General features: G+C 40.1%; 1 protein-coding gene across 5 annotated transcripts in view; it reads left to right on the forward strand.

Annotated features, from left to right (window-relative positions):
• Positions 1 to 8: 8 nt before the first annotated feature.
• Positions 9 to 24,696, forward strand: part of LOC116390863 (leucine-rich repeat and fibronectin type III domain-containing protein 1-like protein) — a 142,644-nt gene continuing 117,956 nt past the window's right edge. For all 5 annotated transcript variants that reach the window (XM_031860978.1, XM_031860979.1, XM_031860980.1 and 2 more), the window contains exon 1: positions 9 to 1,047. The gene's annotated coding sequence lies outside the window, so the exon portion shown is untranslated. The remainder of the gene's footprint in view (positions 1,048 to 24,696) is intronic.

Below are 24,696 nucleotides of genomic sequence, written 5' to 3' on the forward strand. Positions count from 1 at the left end.
GGGGGGGGGGGGACAGGAATGATTCGAGGCTGGTTTCATAGCTGGATTAATCATCTTTGTTCTGACCTACAACGCCTCTATCTATAGGCTGCCACCCACCGGGCAGTACGCACTGTTGTCCAGCGTCTCTCGGAGAGACCGACGCGGTGAGAAGACAGAGAGAGAGGTCAGACAAAGTCACTTCTGTGGTTGAAAAGGGGTGGACGACCATCTGCCAAGATTCTCTGATTCTGCAGGGGTTTTTTCTATCCAAATTTTGTACTCTTATTGTTTAATATCTTACCTTGAGGCGGATAATAAACCGGCCAACAACAAAAAGGATTATTATCTTACAACCAAGTGCGGATCAAATGTGAGTGAGGGAGATGCGATGTTGGTGCAGGAATGACAGCTGCTGAATGGGAGAGCAAATAGCATCTATAGGGGAGCTTACGTGGAGACCGGCTGAGTAGCCCAACACGACGACCGTGCCCGGTTTTACCGAGCTCACAGAGCGTTTCCTCACTCTTCACATGCCTTATATCTACTCTGGACACTGCTTCCAAGAGATATCCCCAACGGTTGGGTGTTTCCTTTAAATAACCGATTACTGAGTTTCAACGAAAACGTTGGAGCTCATGTGGAGACCGAATGGGCGCACAACGCGGCGGCGCGCCGGTTTAACGGCGTTTTTATCCACGCTCACAGTTCTACCCCAGTGAATCAGCGGTGGACTCCGGATTGCCGTAGGTTATCGGCTGCCACCGGTCGCGCAGGCCTACCCGCAACGGGCTTTTGATGCAAACTCAAAGGGAACTAACCGAAACGCATCGCTTGCCCCGCCACCACTCTAGGAGCCCCGCAGCGCGGCCAGCGTTGCGCGGTGCGAGACCACAGGTTCAAAAAGTGGATATGATTTCTTATTTGGTTTGAAAAATTGTCTGACCAGGAGGAGGATTATTTAACATAAGATTTGCGGAGCGGAGTTCTTCCCCTGGCTTTACCAGAGGGGGAGATAACCGGAGGAGAAACAGCCTTTACCGGAGAGGAGGAGAGGGAGACGCGCAGGTATGACAGTCTCTTTAACTACTTTTCTCATCTGTCCGATTATCGCACTGTTTCCTCCCTCCTCTCTTCCCGCTATCAACGTCTGCTTCATGTGTCTTCTTGCTTATTTGGAGAGGTTAATTTACAATTTCAGAAGAGCTGATTGAGTACACAGAGCAGGGAGAGAGAGAAGGGAAGGCAGATGGGGAGATAATGGCGCTGGTATTTTGTCTCATACGATTTAGAGGTGGCGATATCTTTTATCTTGAAACGATGGAAGAAGGGGGAGATGCTGAGGGGGTTGTAAAGCACGGGAAGTATGAAAAAAATAGGTCTGAAACAGAACAGAAACAGAGGAGGTGAGAAAGTGCACGATGGGAGCAGAAATGGGATCAAATATCATGAGAGGAGAAAAAGAGGCAAAGAGGAGTCTGAGAGTTTAGAGGAGAAGGAGCGATGAGGGACGGATGGATATAAAGGGTAAAACTGAAAGGGAGGAGATTGTTGCAAACCTATTAAATTGGGGAGAAAGCAGACGGGCTAGTAGAGCAGTATTGGGGGAGCACAGACGGGGAGAAGTGAGACAGCACGGGCATCAAATGAGCTGGTAGGGAAGAGGGTGCTGAGATGGAATACACAGAAGGAGCAGAGAGTAGCTCGAGGAGATGGGCTGGGTGATAGGTGAGGTATTCAGGAGAAAGGGAGGACATAATGGCAGGTGAGAGGGAGGGCAGTTGGAGAGGTGAGTAAATAAAAAAAGAGAGGACAGGAGAAGGTAATGGAATGAAATAGATGGTAGTTGGGGGGTCGAAACAACCAAGAAGACATTGGCGAGGAATGAGAGAAGTGCAGGTGTTGCAGCTGGTATTGAAATGATCCTTTAAGAAAGCTCTAACAGCAGCATGCTGGAGGCCAAGTGTATAATACCCTGACAGTGCTATGCTGTATAGCAACTGCATGGTATTATCCAACGGACTGCTGCGTAATGGTCATTGCTGCACCAAGGAGACAGAAGGAGTGACACATAGAGAGAAGAGGGAAGCCACAGAAAGCTGCACACCGCCAACAATTTGGTTTGCTGTGTCAGCTCATCAGCTCCTCTTTACCTGGTAAATTGTCTCCTCCCTAACTGCCCCATTTGCATTTTGATGGGGTTCTGCAATGGCTATAAACCACCGTAAAACAAATGTAAACACATGCAAGATTAAATTAGGTTTGGTGGAAGTCTTTCACTGGTTTCCCTCATTCTGTCTCTAATTTTGTATATTGTTCAGCTGAAGCCTTTTTTTCAATATTTCAATCTCTCTTGCCTGCAGTACATTTTTGTCATTCATTCAGTCTTGACATATGTTTTAACATGTCTTGGAACATTCGCAGGTAAAGATTATGTTGTTAATGCATTTCAGATCACAATCTTAATGTATGTGATTATCATCTTATCAGTATCCTAACACGCCGTACTGCAATGGAAAATGCTGTAAGTGAATGGAATCATAAAGAGCACTTGCCTTCAGCTCGTGTCTTTGATCATGACCCCATTTGCACCACGACATCCACAGTAACTCAAATACTCACAGAAGATTTTACTAAGATTTAGCTTAGAGCCTCAAACTTGGCAAATATACCCAAAGGAGATTGCAGGCTGACTTTTCCTCCAAACCGACACGGAAATAAATTTCAATCGTGCTTGTGTGTAATTAGTAGTTGATGTAGATTGGGCTGTAATGAGCTGGGACTTGATTCTTTAAATCATCGTGGTTTCTGACATTTCTGTCAGTGTGCCAACATTTACAATATTCTGGGTTATAGCTGGTATTCTGATCAAGGTATTATTTTGAGATCCACTGCGCATGCATCTTCATACATTATCCCACTCATGAATACCACTATACATGAAAAAACAGAAAATTCTCACACTGCCATGGAAACAGTTTACACAGGCAGTCAAAAAATAAAAATAACAATTTTGCGCCTCTGGGAGACATTGTTAGGTCCAGCAGTTTTATTTTAGTTTTCTCATTGCATAATCCTAAATGATCCCTTAAATAATCGGAATTTTCTGTGCAAGCAAACACACTAATAAACAACAGTAATGCTTTTTAAAAAGCAATTGTTCTAAACATTTTTGGTGATGTTGCAGCAAGGTGTGACTTGAAATGGGACATCAACTGTTTCATGATTGTAAATAGCCATATTTGTGAAGTCACAGAATCCCTGACACTATACTGTATGGTATATACATTCATGTGAGAAAAAAGATGACTTGGCTGGCTGAGTTGACTTTCATTTTTTTGAAAATATAATTGTTTGTGTTTTGTTCTTGTATCTTGAGTTTAATCACCCTCGTTTGCTACCTCAGAACATATAGCACACTAATGGTTAAAACAGAGAAATAAATGTAATTTAATTTAGCTAAAGTTCATGGAATAAAGTTCATGTATTAATCTTTTTTGTCATCACTGAGTGCTACAACTTGATAAGCATATCAGTCAGCAGTTTAAATGTGCTGAAGAGTCAGGGTCTGCCAGACTGTATAGGCCGTAAAGAAATAGTGTGACATTTTCAAAGTACACTAATTTGTGTTTTTGCTCTTAAATTGACCAATTAACTTACGTACAAAATGTTCTGACTATGTGCTAGACTATTTCTTGGCCTGGTGCAGTAACGTCCTGGTTTTTGTATGAATTAAACAAGTGAGACACAATCTTTTCTTTTGTTAAGTTTAGAGGTGGTAGGTGGATTTGTCATATTTGGACCTTGTCTAGTTTCCTCCAGTTTCCAGTCTTTATGCTATGAGCTAAGCTAAGCTGCTGCTAGCCCCAGCGACATATTTACCAATAAGAGAGTGGTATGCTTCGTTTCATCTAACTCCCGGCAAGAACGCCATTAAGCACATTTCTCAAAATGTAGAACTATTCCTTCAAACATCAGGTGTTAGAATAGATTTAAGGCGCGACAGACCCACATATACTGTACAACCAGTTCAAAGGTGTGTGCAGGAAAAGCCGAACTTTCCTTCAGAGAGGAAGGCCAGTATGAAAACAGGCCGTGAAAGTGGCCCTTCATGATCCATCCAGTTTATTAGGGTTTACACTGAAGGTTACAGAAAACCTATCTGAGGGATAACTGGGGCCAGAAAGTGAGAGAGAAAACTACTCTCAAACCTTTCGATTATTTTCAACACTGCAATCATACAGTACGTATACTTCTGTCCTGTCACTCAGATGGCTTTACAGTAACTCAGATTAGCTAATACCTGGGTTCTTTTCTCCCTCCTAATTGAGTGCAGCAGAGGTGGGTGATTGATGGGAGATGACATGTGACAATTGAAAAGTAAGAGGGCCTTAAATGAATACTTCACCCAAGACAACCATTTGTAAACCAATTACTCACCCCATGCTACCCTGACTGTGTGAAGAAAACTGTATTTCTCTCATGCCTCCATGGTTAATGGAGAATCAAAAGACAGAGAAAAGTCTTGACGAATTGAAGTAAATAGGAACAGCAAAACCATCACAACATCCATTTATAAACTCTCACACTACTCTTGCAGTACAATCCGACTCTCATTTATCCAGTCGTATGCTCACTACTTACCAAACACATGCATTTGTTTTCTGAAACCTTACTATTTAAAACACTACGCATTAACAGTCTCCTTTGTCTGAATGAGTGCTTTCTATTCTTTTGATAAAGTTTTTGTGTGTGAAGAATTCTTTTAACAATTCTCCTACTTTTTGCAAGAGCTGAAAATGTGTGATACTTTATGTTTACTGTCGGCTATATTAAATTGTATTGGGTCAAAGAAGTGAAGAGGAAGGCTCGATTCTGAGGGGACGGAGGCTATTTAGATTATAAAGACACATGGAATCACATCAGTCCATTTTTACTTTGATATATTGATAGAACATGATCTGGCACTGACTTTATTATTGAAGTTGTATATGGATAACACAATTATACACCCTGAGTGGCATAGGTCTGCAGTACGGAACTAATTGTGTGTTTCTGACTCATCAATGACAATTATGATTCCTCCTAGTGTCTGATTGGCTAGAAACAACATCCTAGCACCTTTTGAACAAGCTTCGAACAATAAAACCTTTTTTTTGGTGCCATCTTAATTAAACACCTTTTATTCTGTCAACATCAGATTGAATAATGACGTTCGAGAGACGTGTATATTCTGCAGGAGTGTAGGTCTAATTGATTGATGTGTCTGTTTGAGCGAGGCAGAGAGAGCAGAAACGAAATGGAACACCTGTTCACACAGAGAAGCTCAATGAGTTTTAGAGAGAGAGAGAAGAAAAATACAGTTTCATATCCGTTGGGAAATGATGTATGGAGGTACAAGTGAGGCTCACACAGAGGTGTTTCTGACTCACACTACATGTTTATTTGTACACATTGGTGTATGGGTATTTGAAACATAATGGTTTTGGGTTTGCAGTACGGGACTAATGTTTCCAAGAGGCTAAAACGGAGTGATGTTGAAGTGATGAAAGATGTGTAAGGACGGACAGGCTGAAGAAATGGACTGATCAAAGAAAGGGAAGATAGAAAGGAGAAAGGCTGGAGGTAGTAAGAAGACAAAAAAATGGAAAATGCGAGGCTTTTGGGGGGAATTGATCTTTATTCAACACGACGGGTCAATTACGAACAAATTCTGTGGGGGAAGCAGAGAGAAGAGGAAATGCATAGAACAGTGAAGACAAGGAAGAAAAGAAGGAGCAGAAGGAGGAGGAGGGGGAAGGACAGGACAGGACACGTTCTGAGGGAGTGTTTGACTGAGGAGGAAAAGAGTAAGGAATCAGAAATGAGAGAAAAAAGTAGAGCATAATGTGAGAATATTTCGCCATCATGCTCTAGGTGTTAAGACTGTGATATGGCAACACGCTGTTTTATATATTTAACGTCCGAAATATGTCATCATGATGTTCTCAACACAGCGACATGCTATCCACTACAGTAGGGGTTTAAATGTCTGCACACAGTTAGTGTGTGTCTTTGTGTGTGTGCGTGTGTGTGTGTGCATGTGCGTGGCAACAGATGCTGGTTCAGTGGCGCAATCCCACCTCGCCAGGGAAGAGCGGGTAAGAGATGCTGCTGAAAGACAGAGGGGAAGAGAGAGGTGAAGAGAAGGAGGGAGGGCTGGTGCCAGGAGAAAGAGAGGAGCGAGTGGCGTGCTGAATGCTAAGCAGCGTGGTATTAGAATGGTGGTGTGTTGAGCAGGCAGGCAGAGGGATATAACACTGCTCAGCTAACCCACAGCATCCTGTAAGTTTCTAAACTTCATCTCTGGGGAATGACAGTTTTATTATCTTCTTTCTTCCTTCTTTAACCATTAACAGGTTTTGCTGATTTTCATTTTTGTTTATGTCACAGCCCAAAGCAGATTTTGCTGATTTATTTTGACTATGTAATTGAAGGAAAAGACACTGTTTAAAATGTTAACTGATGATCTACGATTCAGTTCAGTTACAATCAGTAGCTATGGAATCCTCATATGTGTCAAAAGCAATACGGGGATCTATTTTTATCTTCTTTTGACCAATCTTGGGTTCCTAACCAGTCTTACCAGTCTTGGTTTTATCTGGCTGAGGTGCATGCATATTGACCTCTGCAAAGTCACACACAACCCACATCTATTTATTTATCATTTACTCATTTGGCAGACGTTTTTGTCCAATGCGACTTACAAATGAGGTACAATCCAAACCCCAGTAGATCAAGGCAAACATTTGTCACCGCCCCAAGTATTGTTTTATGCTTCACCTGACCTTGAATTCGAATAGATTATTTAATATATAATGGTGGTTACCTGTCAGTCATACACAACTGGCAACTAGGTTACATGAGGGATTCCAGTATTTTGTGTTCCCAACTGACTTTTTGAGGGATGTGGGAAATATACATGTGCATCCAGTACAGAGACCTCAATCTTAAATAGCCTCAAAAGTCTGCTATTTGGGAATAAGCAGCTTTGAAAAGGGGATGGGAAGGGATGATTTGATTAGTCACGACGGGTAAAAACATGCCCCTTCTACAACTCTGCTAAAGCCACATCAACACTTAGGGTCACATTTAGGCGAGTGAATAAAACTATTGCGTTTAACATCACGAGCACAGTATTAAATTACAACATTTTATGACCATAGTGGCCTACTGGTACTTTCGATTAATAATGTGTGTTACGGCTGTAAAAGGCTATCATTACTGCATATGGTGCGTATGAAACTGTATGTTTCTGCAGTAAGCACAATAAATAATAGAAAACGTCTAAATGTAGCTATGACTAATCCCAGTTACCTAGTTACACCATTACTGAGGACGTGGCAGTTTATAATAAAAGCCTTAATCAATTATTTTGTACTGAAAGGCTTTTTCCGTGAGTGCAGCTTTTACAGTCCTTACTGCGCATTAACAGCATGCAAATGACATTGCAGTAGTTTGACTTTAATATTGCATAATAGATGCATTTAAACATTCTCATTTCTTGAAAAAATAATGTTTCCAAGTCGAATAAACATCGTCACTGTAACAGAAGAAAATGTAAATTGTTCAAAACGGTTGTCTGGAAAGTTGTAGTTGATAACTTGGGCTGTTTGTTGAAAATAATATTAATATAATTCTTTAACAATATCTTTAACACATTGGAGTTTTGTCATATCATTCTTAATCTCGTCACATATTGAATTGCTAACATTTAACAATACGCTACACAAAAATGTGAATAGTTGCTGAGGAACAAGTGAGGAGGGACCTGATGATGAATTAATCATCAGTAGTTCCTTAATAACTTTGATTGGAGGATTATATAGCAGATAATGAAGAGTTACTTGAGAACAAACTGGAAGATACTATATTAATGACTAATTAGGTTATTGTGTTACGATACGATACCTTCCAACATATCTTGATACAAATACTGAAACAATAGCAAGACAAAAACCTAAAACCTCAAGAAAAGTAATCGAATAATAAAGGACAGAACATGAAACCATTTTGATAATGTCGATGCAACGCAGTGAAGCATGTGAGAAGAAGCCAAAAATCAACAGGAGTGAATTCATGTACCATAGTGTGTTCATACATTTTAACGTCCAAGCAGGACTGGAGAAACTTTTAATTTAGATAAGCTCTTTACACATTCACACCTCTCCTTCACAAGTCACACTGCTACTTATTAAAGGTTAAATCCTTGCAGAGATAAGTGTGAGCAGTACTGTAAGCTATTCTGTTTGAGTTGCCTCTGAGCAAAATGCTCTGAGTGAATGTTAGTTCCCTCTAGTAAGCAGTAGAGTCGGGTTGATTTCCCGTTTTGCTGCTTTGGTCTGGTGTACAAGCTTTAAACTATTTTTTAAACGCAAACTGGCTGAACCGACATACATCATTACAGCTTTATCTAGCAAATTAAAAACTAGCCTTCTTTAACAACCTGTGGCGACCGCATCACAGTGCTAAAAAATATATTGTATTGCATTAGTGATCAGCAAATGGCATTGTGATTAACATAATATTGTGTTTGTCTTTAAACGGACTTTACAGAGTCTTTACAGACTTTTATCGTGTCTGACAGGCCGTGCACAATTTATTGCAGAGCCAAGGCCAGCATGTTATATTTGTTTACTACAAAGATAATGTGCTTTTTGGGGTGAAGAGATAAGACGGGTTTCCGCCAGCCAGTGTATTGCAATCCGTGGCCCATAACATTAGCGAGTGTGCGGTCGAGAGAGGGAGGGAGAGCGAGCGAGTGTGTGTGTGACGATGAGTATGAAGTTAATGCATGAAGTTAATGCTAACATGTGAAAATAGCAGTGCAGTTTGTGTACAGTTTAGGCTGTCTGTGAATATGTGTGACAACTCCTCAAGACCCAAGCCCGTGTCTTGCATGCCACCTGCGGATTAAAGTGAAGGAGGTTGGTAGCCCCAAAAGTTAGCAACAACTTTGGCCCAGGCTCACTTAAAATGGACTGACCTTTAAGGTGGACCAGCTTTTCTCATTTTAGTGGCAAGCCGCTCCTCCGAGTTTTGGTGGAGCCGCTGCTGAGTCAAATCAAATTCGGAAAACCGGCGTGATCCGGTTAGTCTGCCAAGAACTTCTTTGGTCAAGGAAAGCCCTAGTAACATCATGTAAAACAAACCGCTTAGCAATCAGCTGTGCACTGAAGATCAGACTGTAGACGTAACCACGTAGAAAATGGTGAGTAGACTTGCTACCTTCCTCTACGACTGCACTTTTTAAACAGACCACATTTATATTTTAATAAGTAGGTTATTTGTAGCGATTTTCAGCTCCCTGGCAATCTCCTCCTGACAGCTGTGTAACATAACAGCCACACACACAACATGAACGTCGGGGCACACAATACATTAACACACACACACACACACACACACGCACACACCATGTGGTCGGTGTGGAAGTTTTGATGTAAATGACATCAGCTGTGTTGTCGCATATCCCACTTTCTGAAAAAGTGGGATATGCTGCAATTCATTTTCAGTTGGAATTTATTTGTCTAGTAACCTGGAGCAATTTTATTTTGAGGTGTGTTTAAATGAGAGTAAGAGAAGGTCCTGTGACTTGGTGCAGTTTGGGAGAAAATGTAAGTTCTATTAAGTATGAACATACAATTTAATTTCAATTTTCCATTAAAGACAAGTAACGCAAATGTTTATGTATGCTGTCAATTATAGACTTTAGACTTTAAAATATATATATATATATATATATATATATATATATATATATAGATATATAGATATTATTGCACTGCTGTGCTTTTGCACGCTGTGGTAATGTGAGTCAGACACCACTGACAACTGTTGTTGGAATATAGCCCACTTGTATTCAGGACGCCTCTCCTATTCTAACTGAACTGTATGTCTGTGTTCTTTCATGTATTGTTATATGCCTTGCTGTAAAACTAATTGCCCTTCGGGGACAAAAATAAATTTGAAAGTTGAAGTTGAAAGACTTTTAAAAATTGGAAAAGGCAAAAGAAAATAGCAATCGGTGCATCTTAACTAAATATGGTCCTTATTATAACGTCATTCTTAAAGTACAGATGCTAATAAAATGGGGTGTGGTACTGTTTGTAACGGCCGGGTATTGTGATACCTTTCTAGTATTGGTATACAGTTCAACACTATTAGGTAATGATACGTTTATAAATATCTGTGCAGCTAAGCGGCTGGTTCAGATTTAATCAGGAACTAGTCATGAGGATAGAGGTCTTTTTGTGCACCGCTAAGTTGAGTGATACATCAGTGAACAGGTTAAACTTTACTTGTCGATTTCCTCTTCTCTTCACTTAAATCGCTGTTCTATGTTTGAGCATGTCGGTCTTTCTGTTTGTATCCATGTGTTTGTGTCTAACCGTACCTCTATCCTCTGTACTTGTCTTGGTCTGGGGTGACAGAGCAGACCTGACATGCGAACCCAGATAGTGCGTGGCGATAGATTGAAGAGGAGTGTCTGCTCTCTCCTCTATCTCTCATCTATTACTCTTGTCTGACAGAAGCAACCCTGTGGGATGGATGGATGGATGCCTCTCTCTATCTCTATCCATTATTAGTTTCGCTCTCACTCACTCGTTTATCTCAACGTGGCTTCTCTTCATTTTCCCATCACTTGCGTCCTTCATGTTTTTGCATTTTGTCTCCATATTCTCTCTGCGACTATCTTTCATTCTCCCTTTTGTTTCTCCTTCTCCCTCTGAGGTACTATCTTTAATTAATTTAGCATGTGCATGGTCAAGGTAGTGTGTGTTTGTATATGCGCAAGTTATGATAGTGTATGTGTTATAGAAATCTGCACCAACCCAGAGTTTCAAATTACTGGGGCAGAGTCATCTATCATCCTATGTTTGTTGCCATTTATCAGTCCGCTGTCGCTCAGGCACGAGTGTCTGCTATCTTGGCTCATATTCCATTTCCCACGCTTAATACTGCAGGCATAATAGCTTGACTTTTCAATTGTAAATGAACACAAGTGCAGGGCACACTTGGCCCAAAAGAAACCTAAATTAAAAATAGTTAAGCTAATTTGAAAGATAAGTTGTAGCAGTTCCGGGCTAATAAATACAGCCATCACAGCAATATAGCTTCCCATAATGGTTTCTTATAATACTTTATACTGTGTCCTATGTTATAGTTAAAAGAAAGGGGATGGCTGACTGTGACTTCTTTACAGATAGTCCAGCAGTTGCAGTTAGAAAAAAACACAAAAAAAAACTTTGCTGAGTTTGGCTTGACGGGTGTACAGGAATACTTTGTACCTGTAGTTTGTGTTAGTAAGTATGTGTGTGTTTGTCTGCGTCTGTGTGAATTAGTTCACTTGACGCACACTTGAGGCTTAATTGGTCTAACAACTGGAACTCAGAAAAAACTCTCCTGTGGTCTTTGTAAATTACACTTGAGTGCAAAATAAAAAAAAGCATGGATGGGATTTGGACAGCCTCTCTTCATTCCCAGCTTTAGTAAAATACTTAAGTTCATATGCTGTCTCCAGCAAATAGCAGTCCTTTATACCTGCACAATGACTCTGAAATGTTACCCATGATACAAGTTTTATCTATTTAGTTGTTCACCTTTTTACCTGTTTACCTGTTTAGCTTCCATCCTGGAGTGCAATTGATTTCCTTGGTTGAATAAATGACTGGAAATAGATCACTATATAATACCTGTCGATACTGTTCCACGATTGAATCCCTTCTTCGGCCTCAGTACCAATCCTGCAGATTGGCTCGGGACATGATCCTTAGTTGTTGCAAACGTTACAACACTAACACAGACACGTTGCAACCTTTGCGATGGTTGATGTTTGCCAGAGTGTAAGAGGAAGCCCCCAGAAATACTGGCATCCCTGTGTTTCAAATTCTGTATTGCAGGATGAAACAAAACAGAAAAGGTAGCTATGGTCAAAATTGGCACATTTCATTGGTGAAATGAATGCAATTTGCTAATGGAAAGAATAGAGTCTGATAGAAATGCATTAACCTTTCAGTTTGAAGGGCTTTAAAAATTATACACCACATGCAATAACGTCTCTCTCTGGTTGTATCTCATACTCACTCTTTCTGAAGTGTGCTCCTCATGTTCTGGTGTGTATGAGTGCACTGATATTTGTGAACAGTGTTGTGTCAAGGTTTCATCTGGCAATTTAGTCCACTGTAAATGTCCAATTTGAACTTATTTTTCATTGTGACTGAAACCGAAACTGGCAGGCTTTTTGTCCAGGGCGGACCAGGCCTTTTACGTAGCATGGCACATATTGTTTTTCCGGGATGTCAAGGAATTTGAGACCTAATTACTGAATGCTAAGGGACACCACAAACTCATTATAACCATATCAGGACTGAACAAAACAGTACGAGTTCATTTTATAAAACATAAATGAAATAATTATGTGGACCACTAACAATACATAGATACAAATTGTTAGAGAGGTCTCTGTTATTGCATGTACAACAATGATAATGGCTAAAATACACAATATTCTTGAGCAATCCAGTTGAATATTTTTATTGTTAGTTACTCTTAGCTTTATATTACTTACAGCCAACCATACAGAGCCATTCATAATGGTTTTGCTGCATTTCTTTTTTATCTATTGCATTTAAAAACTGCACTAGTAATTTCTAGTTTGACAAAGTAATTTCAATTCAGGGGTCACTTAGCTTTTTGAAGAGCTTTCAGCAGCCTCTCACAGTGTTCAGCAGCCCCAGTACCAATCCTGCTGCTGATAGAGATACAGAGATGTGGTTGGAAATATATTTTTTAAAAAGCCAGTGAGTGAACCTTGAGTTTAGAATATTTTGTCAACTGCTTTCAGGGTCAAGAATCAACTTTCATGTTTTACCAGTTTCTAGGTTTCTAGAAAGTGCAGAATACATGTGGAACTCCACCTTTTACTGTCGGACAATCAATGAGGAAATTATTTATTTACAAGTACTGCAGTACTGTCCTGGTGTGTGAATGTACTGCACTTCTATCATACAGCTCGATGCACAAATGCTCATAGGGCTCTTGGGGCTTTGAGTTGCTTTAACAATGTAGACTTTATTCCCCTAATCAGTGCACACTGCAAACAGTATTACAAGTGAACACACAAATTAATGAATGCACAGAGCCCATCTCTTATAGAATAATTCCTAGGCACTTAAGAACCTCCCCATGCTTCTTGATCTTACCGTCACGGAACATTTACCATTACATAGGATGGGATGTACGCTCCTTAGAGCACTGTCTGATGCATTAATGGCAATAGGTGAGAGTATGTCTCCCTGAACTAATTTCCTACACCTTCACAGAATTACAAGTAATAAATTCCAACCTTGTCATCGGTTTTGAAAACAGCTGCTGAAGGGACAGTCAACCCCTCAGCCTTGATGCAGCCCGCTCAGCAAAATTAGTGTTTATTAACACAGGCTAAAAGGACAGACCCTGCTGGGTTGAAATGGTCCACTTGACGCACCATGAGCCTGATAGTCTGCAAGATAGTCGGGAGAAATAATTAGACTTGAGAGGGCAATCTACTGTTCATAAAAGGCCCTCATCAGGACTTAGCAGCTTGGTTCTTAAAGATCAGCAATAGTTGCCGTTTGTGCAGTGGACAGTGTGGAACCAAGGAACGGAAAAATCCTTGTTTCACAGTGTTTGCAGCCTAGATTCTAATCCGGACCACTATAGCTTTAATCTATTTATCTGATTTACTTGGCTTTGCTTGTCTTCTGAATTGTCTACATAACACTTGAGCTCTGTAACTGGACACGGTAGTGCTGACTACAATATCAAATACAATAGCATATATGCTGTCATTGTATCATGTGCTATCATGAGACACTGGAGGAATGATCTCACAGTAGCTTTCTCGAAAGCTTGTCAGTGGTTTAATATCAGAAATTGCACTTCTAGATCTCAAAAGCACAACAATCTGTAAGTGCTCGGTGTAATATGCAAACACAGAGAGTAGAAGAACCAACTGCTGAAATTCTTCCAGCCAATTAAGCTATATAAGGATAATGCCACAATAAGTTAAAGAGAAAACAACATGCTTTATACTGCTTTCCTGTGTGCATAAGATAGTATTTTTGGGATCAACTACAGTTCAAAACTGGAAAGGTGCAATCACAAGACTGCAGATATCCACCAGGTGTGTCTGCAAGAACCGCTGTGATGTGTGATTGAATGAATACAAATCACAATTTTCTAAGCCATCTATGCAGACGTGTGCACCGGCTCTGTGCAGGGGCCAGACTCAGTTCCGTCTCATGGGTGTCACTGCAAGCACAAGAGGTCCTTGAGCATGCAGCCTTTAACTGGCCACCCAAAATAGTGAACAGTATGTGAGATTAGCCTTGGACAGACACAGAGGTGCACACTCACTCATGGACACACAAGCGACAGCATGATTCTCCTGTTGGAGATAATCAATATTTGGACCTCCTACAATTGTTTTGAAAACCCCCTCTACATCTAGCATTTTACTTCCTCCCAAGTAACTTTCTAGTATTACTTTAGTTATTGGGGTGCAGCAATCCTTCTGTCAGTATGGGAGGCAGGGAGCTTTTACAAAAGTAAAATATAGGTTAGATTTCCTTTGAATATGGATGTGAGGCTGCCAGTGTGGAGGCTCACTCTACAGATCATAGGATATGTGTATGCAGGTATATCTCTCTCTCTCTCACTCACACACACACACACACACATACACACAGGTATATTATGTTGTTCTGTCACAACAAATTCCAGCACACATGCAAGTTTGCAGCCATATTAAAATATGCAAGATCTCTGTCACACATTTCTTTCTACTTAACAGGTGCCCGTGAGGGTTCTGATGCATATTTGATGATGGTTTGATTGACGGTGGAGAGAGTTGGGTTGGTATGTGAGAGAGACTGAGGAGCAGCTCCTATCGAGAAGAGTGTGGAGAACCACTAATGGCAGCTAGATGTTGACAACCTATATGGCTCCATTAGAAAATATTGCTCTTACAGCGTCACTTGCTACAGCAGTGCAAAAAAGCTCTTAAAAACTCACTGTACATTACCTGCTGAGCACCAAACAGCAGACAGGTACGATTAGAGACTAGCAAGTGAATATTGTGTGTCTAGCAGACAAAGAGCCAGATATTTCCCTCAAGAGTCGGAAGAGTCCAAAAACAGAGCTAAAAGAGAATGAATACTGCACTCACATTCGTCATATATGCACACAAACATGACTACAATTGTATGCTAATGTTGCTCCACAAGTGCTGCTATGCTGCTCCTACACTTGACATATGATTACAGTGGCTATTATTTCTCTTCTGACTGACTATAATTCAGTCTTTTGTAGCCAAGAGTGTTACTCGCTCTTTCCAAACTGTGTATCATGCAGGTGTATTTATTTGTTATATAAGCAGGCAAAAGCAATACCCAAATTATTCAAATTCATTGGAAACAATTAGAAAAAAAAAAAAAATCAACCCTCATGTAATATTATATACTCCTTGAAGCGTGACGGTTGGGGATTGGACTAACATGATAATTATGATAATTATAAAAATAATTACCATTAGACACATGTTTATATTGCTTAGATTGTTTAGCCCAAACTGTCCATCATAGTCAGTGTTACTGTGTGCATGAAATAGATCCTATGATCATCAACTGGTTCACTGGACCAGTAAAGGCTAGATGGGCTCAGAAATTTGTCTGGGGCCTCTCACTCTGCCTTCTCTGTTTCAGATAGAGCCATGAAGATGCCCTCTCTAGAACTGAGAGCTATTTGCCGCTGATGTGCCAAGCACTCCATAAATCAGGTTATAGTGAGGCACAAATTACTCAACAACAGCCATAGGGAAGGATTGTGAGGACCAAGATGGCTCCCATTAAAAACCGCAGTGTCTAAACAAACCCTGATTGGTTTGATTTGTGTGGATTTCCTCACTTTAGTGTTGAGGTTCGGTGTGGGTTTGAAAGTATTCTCAGTATTATCGGCGCCCACAGGACATTTATAGCTTCAGTTTAATGGCGTCCAGCATTTACTGGCATGGTGTGTGTATCCATATATGTGTGGGCGTGTGTGTGGAAGCTGTAGAGGCCCAGCTGTTGTGCTTTGCTGCCAACTCATTGAGCTGTTACAATAAATTTGTAGTGTGTAGTCTCTCTGCCATCATATAATAATCCTGTGAAAATCTGAAGCCATTTGGATCACTCATACTCCAGATTCGTTGCTGACATTTAGTATTGCTGTTGGTTGTACACCTTGCCCTTGCCAGTCTGTTTTGGTGGTTGTCGTGGGGGACTGAAGCGAGTCTTTGTAATGATAATTGTTTTCTTGCAAATAATGATTTAATTGGCCTTTTCCCCAAGGAGAGTGCGTAATGAACTGAACCCATTATTATCTATTCAACAAACTTTTGAGCATATAAGAGCTGTCAGCATCATCAGCAACATCTTTGGTCACATTCTGTCAGGTGTCTGAACTTACTGTAACGAAAAAGTCAAAGTGCTTTCAAGCAACTGTTGCTATTTGTTAACTGCTGCTATCTGTTAGCAGATAGATTAAGTGTGTTGGTGGCCTTGTGTAGGCCCCTTTCTAATCTTAAATAGTCTTTTGTAATTTATCGAGCCAGTCATAAACATTCCAGATCAAAAGTTTGCCTTTGTTGTGGTGGCCTCATCCAGACATGAAAGGATGAATAATGATGACAAGTCACCCTTTGATAATGGAACTGCATTGACCTCAGTGATGAACAATTTGAGTGCATTCAACTGTATTTGTCTGCATGTTTTCCTGTCATAAATGCTGTTAAGAGAAGCTAAATTAATGAAACGACATATCTCTTCATGTTATGGAGGATGTGGAGACTGTGAGGTGTGAGATTTACATTACAGTCAGAGTCACATAGAAGTAAGACTTCTGGGAGAAAACAAGAATACAAATCACATAATATTCCCTAGTAATACTTCTCCCTATGTAAAAAGGGCTTTTATCATGTTTCCTTCAAATCTGGTACGCAATTTGAAAGAAACCCACACATAGTAGATATGTCACTTTAATGCTAATCTGTTGAATGGCTAATGCTGATAATGCCAGTCATGAATGGTATTTAACAATCTTAAGGATTATACCTAAAACTGGCTTACTGAATAGACAATAATTAAATAATTGCTGAGAAGTTTGATGAGGTGATCAATGAGGAGCACACAATCGGCTTAAGACTTTAAGAATGGGAAGTCTGACTCCAGAGTGAATTCTGCTGCACACCAGACACTTCAGTGTTTTTTTTCTAAATACTGTCATGTGTCAGTTAAGTTTCAACATTTTTACATAATAGAAAATCTGTCTGACAGTCCTCACTAGCTGGTGTGTGTTAGAGCTTTGAGGAATAATGTTCACTGACATAAATGCACTTAAGTTAAGATCATGGAAATTGTGTATGAAATTTCCTTTAAGGTGGATTTTGTCTGATGCCGTTCCCCAGGGCTTTGCATTATCGCAAGGACTTAGTATTACTTTGAACCAAAGTTAGCATCTTTTATTCTCTTCTTTAATTCATTTTCACATACACAGACATTGGGTAACTTGCATCAGTACACATCAGAATCCCTTTTTTTGTGTCTTTTTTAGTTAACATTTAATTCAACTGGGGATACATAATGGATTGAGTAAAAAATAAAGTTCTCCCAGCTGACAGTTAGTGCCAAAGAGATTTTTTTCTTCTTTTTTTTTTTTCAAAGGAAATTTTGTTTTTCACAGGAATTTTAATTAAAAAAAAATGTTTAACTGGTAGGTTTGCTGCAAACATTCCCAACATGTTATTGATTGTTCTTTAGACTCATCTCTAATTGTTACTTTGTTTTTAGTTCCCACAACAATAAGAAGAGAGTGGGATTTATATCATGGGAATTGTGTTAGTGAATATTACTGTACATGTTATTGGTCCCATCTGCCAGTTCGAGATGCATTTGGTATCTCTATTTCTTTCTCGTCTCTGTATGTTCTTTGTTTTTGAAATCGATTTAAGCTACAAAGCTTTGCTTCAGGTAAGACACAGGAAGGATGAACAGACACGATGTGGCGTTGAGGGAAACCCAGAGGTTTATCTTCTGCACCAGCTGATGATTATTTCATCGAGGTAGAAAGATAAAGTGATATCAGTACACTGGCAATGAGGTGGCAATGCTACGTGTGTTTTTGTGCACAGGCACACTCAAGTGGCGGATGTGTCTACCGCTGTAACTGCCGGCACAGAGCGATGGTTTCTAATCCCTACTCTTACATCACATATATTATTAATTAGACAAATTGTAATCTTCTAGGTATGTTTACAGTTGTTAATAATGACGATTTAATGCATGAACTGGAGCATAGACTGTTAAGATAATGCTTTGTTTAATTGTTCATTATTCATGAAATGAGTAATACTCTTTCATGTATTAGCTAATCAGTGTTTATCAGCAGAAGAAAATTAAATGTCATACCTTCTAAAGTGTAAATAGACACCACTTGTTTGAAAAAACAAATACAAATAATAATTCTAATATTCACTGTTTAGCCTCTTGGTGTTGGTCTTGCACTGACAGATGCCATTGATCAACACTCACTTCCATTTCTTCCCTCATTCTACCAGTCTATATTTGGGACTTATCTATAAGTTAATAAGTGGGACATTCTCATCTTCTTTCCAACAAACGGGTGCTATCCATGTACACATGGATTTAGTGCTTTAAAGAACAAAGCAGAAAGTGCATGAGGCATAATCAAAGCTCATAGGGTACAACAGATTGTGTGTATCTATCATTTGAGGAAATGTAGTCAGGTGACATTGCACGTGAGTATTCACCACCCCTTGTCAAACAGGAATGACATCTCAATGACATCTCAATAAATTACGAAAAGCACAAAAATGTCAACACCACATAAAAAACCCAGCCCTGAAATGGTGAAATGGATGTGATATGCCTCAACAACCCTTCCATAAATTAAATCAAGTCCAAGTTAAATAAGTGTGTTGATGAATAACAGGGGAGATGTAGAAAACCTATATCTAATTCAGGTGTTGCATTTCAGCATGAAAAGGTCTGGTTGTCTTGTAATTTAGTGTTGCTGACAGTGCAATACAGAGAGACTCATTCGTCACTGCCCATGTGTGTGTGTGCGTTTGTGTGTGTATGTGTGTGTGTTACTGTAAAGGATTGTTCAACCAGACTCACATACACCAGTTTGTGTGTGTGTGGACTGCATCAGATCTCCTGCGAACACACAGATATACAGTTGGTGTGGCTTTCTTCTATTCAGCTGTGTGCAAGAGCAACCACTTTATAGATTGATAATCACTGAGACATGTAATTTACCAATTGATCCCCACCAACTCCCATTATCCTACTTGAACAGCCTACACTGTCCCCTGCTCTCACAGACACTCATCTACACTCACTGTCTAAGTCTGTCTCAGTATTTGTCTCTTGAACACATATGCATTCACACACTCCCTCTTCTTCTTAGAGAGAGGTTACATCGATACTGAGGTTTGAAACGTTTTTTACACCTTAGAAGAAAATCAATTATAGCCAACGACTGGCATGTCAATGTCTGAAGCTGTGAGACGTTTTTAGTTGTCCAGAGTTGTGTGAGTGTGTCCATCTCCCTGTGTGTCTGGTTGGGTGTTAAATATCGGACAGATATGAAGAGAAACCCCCCAAAAAACTCACCTTTTATGTTCAGGTCAGCAGCTACTTTCAGGGGGGGGACATCCGTCCAATAGTTGGGGAGACATTTCAATCTAAACCACAGAAGTCATGTTCGCACTAGAAGAAAAGTCATTAGGATATATAGTTTGGGACAAAATGTCGTGCACATCCATCCAAGAGATGTTGAGATATTTCACTGGTTAAGTGAAAACAGTGACTTGCTAAGGGTGCTAGATGAAAAGTCAGGGAGTCACCTAAGTCAGTAGGCATCATTCTATGGGGACTGTGAATGTCTGTAAAAAATTTCGTCCAATAGTTGTTGAAATATTTCAGTCTGCACCAAAGTGATGGACCGACTGACAGATCATCCCGCGTGAGTGGCTAAAACATTTAACCAAACAAGCAATATTAGCCAGCTGAATGCAATGTAAAGATGAGCAGTACAGCACCGCCGATAAGCTGACATCCCATTGGATCTCAGGGATTCCTGAGGGATGGCAGTGCTACTGTACTGCTGTTGTCAGGATCAGGCATGACAAACCAAACAGGGAACCAAAGGATATTAGATGTTATAGCTACAACATCACCTAAACATCTTTATGCTCAATGTGCTGCTGTCGTTTCAGCACATGGCACAGGATGTATAATAATTTGCTGAAAGAAAATTCAGGAAGTCTCCTCTCGGTGCTTTTGTATTCCACTGTGAAACGATAATGGCTATTGTTCTTAATTTTGGCTACATGGCACTAGAAGGGCTCTTATCTCTGACTGTTGCCAGTAAGACTCAAATCCTGCATTATTTTTAGTGTTGCTCAAAATTGTTTTGAATGTCCTTACTCAACAGAAGCTTCTGTGTTGGCCCCAAACCCCCAAGCTAATTTGCTTTTAAAAGGAACAAATTACTCAGAACAATTTTCTCCTTGTCACACTAAGTTTCAGTATATTTTGAATAGCGCAGGTATACCACAACAATCGCTCACATTACAACTATTAGAGGAGTAAAAAAACCTGGGCAATATAATCAATATTTTCCCTGACACATGCACTGTATTATATTAAAGGGTGTAAACAAAACGAAAAGCATTATTAAAGGTTATGCCTAACACTGAACTAAACCTAACATTTAATACATTATTTGCTTTATTTAGTGACAGTTAATCTTTAAGACTAAAGTGCTGACGGGAACGCTTTGACCAATAACCTTGTAACTTTATGGGTGGGTGAAACTACATTTTTGCACGTAGTCAGGTTGGTAAATGTAAGTATATTGCTCATAATATAAACTGAAACTAGAAAACATTTTGTTGGTGGGAAATGTGTAGAATGTCCATAATATGCACACCTTTATTCAAAACATCTGTGCTCTCTCTCAGACTTAATAGAGATGAGTGAAACAATTTAGTGCCATTGTCTGAGAGACGAGAGGTGTGTGGAGGTGACCAAGACGCAGGAAAAGCCAAATAGAGGGTTAGAAAAACATACTTTCTTCTGAGGAAGACACTTGGCTTTTTGTAGAACTTTTTCAGAGGACAGGCAAACACAACACAATGGCCTAAACACCAAGGTTTCATTACTCTGCACACTCCTCTCCTCTGCCCTTTTCTTTCCTTCCTCTCCCCTCTTCTCATCCCACCATCTCTTCTTCTTCCTAAACTCCTCTCCCCTCTGCTTTCCTCCATGGTTCCAGGTCGCCATGGTGACTCAGCTTTTCCCAGGCCAGCGACCTGAATCCCAATCAGACTTGCTGCCCTCACACACACACACACGCACACACACACACACACACACACACACACACACACACACACACACATGCAAGCACATAGCCAGCGTGGCGATGCCAGAGGACTGATGAGTGTAATGACAGATTAACGAGTGTCTATTGGCCACAGCTGACCTCTCCTAGGGCAGTTCATAAACAACTTATCGCTCTCCTTCTCCTGTCTTCTTTTTTTTCTTTCTTGTCCTTTGCTTTTGCCTTGTTCTTTGTCTTTTTGTTCTTGGTCTGTACAACAGGTTTGAAGGCTGCCGCGAGAAGTGATATTTTATTGGGCTGAGTCTAGCTCACCTTAGGGTAGCCATCTACACTCTTCGTGCTATAAGGCACTTAAGATAAAAAATTCCTTGCCGATGCTTTATTCTGGCTGCTGGATGGTGACAAATTATGCTGCATTATTACAAATTTGTAAGGTCTTTGTACGCCGCTGTGGCACTAAAATCGTTCACTATAGTTGAGCTGTCATTGCTGATACATTGGTACTTTTTCTACTGGACACCAAAACAAGGAAGACAGGCACTATTTATTTAAAGGTCAAAGCACTATTTACTATCAAGTGCACCAACCCACCGAGTGCAGCCATCAGAAGTTTTAACATCTGATTCATTGAGTCCACTTATGCAAATCAAGTCTGTAACAATAGTTTTTTCAATTAGAATACCAGGAGCACATAACCTCATATGGTGAAGAACTGCTAACAATGCAGCAGACTGGAGAGCAGCTTGTGATCTCCTGCTGCAGCCGAGTGTGAGGCCAAGTGATGAAGGGCTGGCATAATATTCAAAGGCTAAGAATGGCGTGGCACCTCTTGGTCTGAGGGTCATTTCGACCATTAAAAGATACTTACGAGTATTAATGATGCATATCAATTTTAAAGTTCACCTTAATTGATTCCACTGACATTTAAAAACCCTTTCATTCGTTTGCGATTAGAAGAGTCACAGCCTGGTGTGCCTGTGAATAAAAAAACAACATACAACTATGACAGCCAAAGAGTCAGCAATGAACCCAAACAGCATCCAGACTTAATGCACACCAGTTGTAGACTGTTGAGAAAACACAAAAAAAGCATCAAACAACAATTTTGAAATATGCCATGACACGACCGTAATTGGTCATTTGGTCTCCGCTTTGCCTAACAAGCTAGATTTGTGCTCCAAAATGTGAAATAAGGGACAATTTAAGATAAACTATACAGTTAACAACTTCAGGGAAAAGGTCTGCCACACCTCCAGTGCCCTGCAATCTTTATAACCGTTGGGAAATACCATCAGCGATTAGAGCAATTTTCTTCAAAAGTATCACACCTGAGAAAGACTGCAACATAAAACCAAAAATCACCACAAAGGCTAATCATGTATTATCAAACAAGCTATCAGAGGGAATTATCTTGCTGATGAAATAAATATGCACTTCGGTAAATCACGTTTACCTTTACTGTTTCCAACACATGTCTGGTAAGTGTTCACTGCCAGTGTTTGTTTTATTGCTTAGTGATAACTGTTTGGTTGACTAAAGTGAAGACACAAGCTCTCTGCAACGGCAACTTGGTTAAATAAAACCAGTAACCGCTACACTCTGTGGTAAGCTGCTGTATTGCCACCTTACACATTGGACTCCAGTGTTGTAAGTTATCACCACTTTCTACTTAAAACACCGGATGGATGTCTTGATATGTTACTGAGCCATGAGTCTCAGAGACAAGTCTCTCACCAGCTTCCAATTACCACCGTTGGCCTATTATTGGCTGGTTCTGATATGGATATAGACTCAGCATGCCTCTCTGTAGTCTGTTTGTTAGCGCTCTTCAAGCACCTTGTTGATGATTACATAATCAAACAGCACAGAGTAAAATGGCCTCCAGAAGCATTGGGGATAGCTCAAAAAGCTCCCATTAAAAAGCTGAACTTTTGCTATCTGCTCTGAAATCCAAGTGAGAGACATAAATGGATCCCAAAACCCCTCTGAAAACTCAATAATCCTGCTCTCAAAGCGGAAAAAAAAAGATTTTATATTTCTTTTAAAGCTTTTAGTCGGGGAAAGGATGCATTTGGTGTCTTGCCAATGGACTTCAGTAAAAGGTTAATCTATCGAATGATTCATTTTATGCTTGAACAATGCATGGGCAAACAGAAACCTGGGAACCCTGAAACATGCCTTCATAGCATGCCAGCAGGTGTACAGTAATTTAAATTCCTGTTGATGAGTTTCAAATAAGAAATGAATACATTTTTATGTAATGATACCGCCATGCAAACACACATGGATCAACTGGGAGTACATCAAGTGTTTTCTTTAGACGATACACCGACGGTCTATTTTCACACACGGCTTGTTATCGTCATGTCTCTGATAGTTTGTTAGCCACATGTCTTTTCTCTTTGAAATTGAACACATATGGTCCCTTTCTTATGTGTATGCCAGCAGCATTTCCTTAGAGCAATTAAATATGCATATTTCTATATGTAGCACATAAAAATGTTTTCACCAAATTCAAATAAATATACATTCAAGCACTTTTACTAAAACTACAACTTCAAGACTGAAGTACAACTATCTTGCTGTTTTGGGTTTGTGACCCAGTTACTACTCACACATCTGTGTTCATATTGATGAGAACAAAAGGATCCTGTTGGTTTACAGGATCTGAAAGCTGTAGACGCAATATGTTCAGTATAACATGCATATCTTCTATAAATAGACCATCTTCCATTGCTCAGTTTCGAGTCCAATGGGCTCAGGGGGATCAACTATGTAGTGCATTTAAAGGGCTTTTATGCATTTTGTGCAGTTAAATATAAGACATGGTTAACTTGAAATGCCTGGGGCACATCCTAAAGTATCTCATATTCAAAGCACACGGCGTATTGTCTGGAAGTGACAATGAAAAACAATTAAAGGCACAGCTGCATTCAAGTTTTCATCTCTAAGCAGGATGTGTATGTCTCTTCTAAACCGTGAGTTCATGCCCTGATACTTAACTCATAACTCACCTATATTTATGTTCTCTGCATTTACACAAAATGGAGTAAATGGTGAGTGTAGGCAGTCCGAAAAAGAAAAGGCGCTGGTGATGCTGACATGTGTCTCTGAGCAGGGCTTGTCAGACCCACATTACGCCTCGCTGTTCTTCCACTTGACACCGCTTTCCACCATTGTTTTGGTCGCTGTGACTCAGTCACGGCTCACCAGTGGCTGAAGGCT

This window comes from Anarrhichthys ocellatus, unplaced genomic scaffold, assembly GCF_004355925.1.
Source record: "Anarrhichthys ocellatus isolate YVR2014 unplaced genomic scaffold, GSC_Weel_1.0 scaffold24, whole genome shotgun sequence".
Taxonomy (NCBI): domain Eukaryota; kingdom Metazoa; phylum Chordata; class Actinopteri; order Perciformes; family Anarhichadidae; genus Anarrhichthys; species Anarrhichthys ocellatus.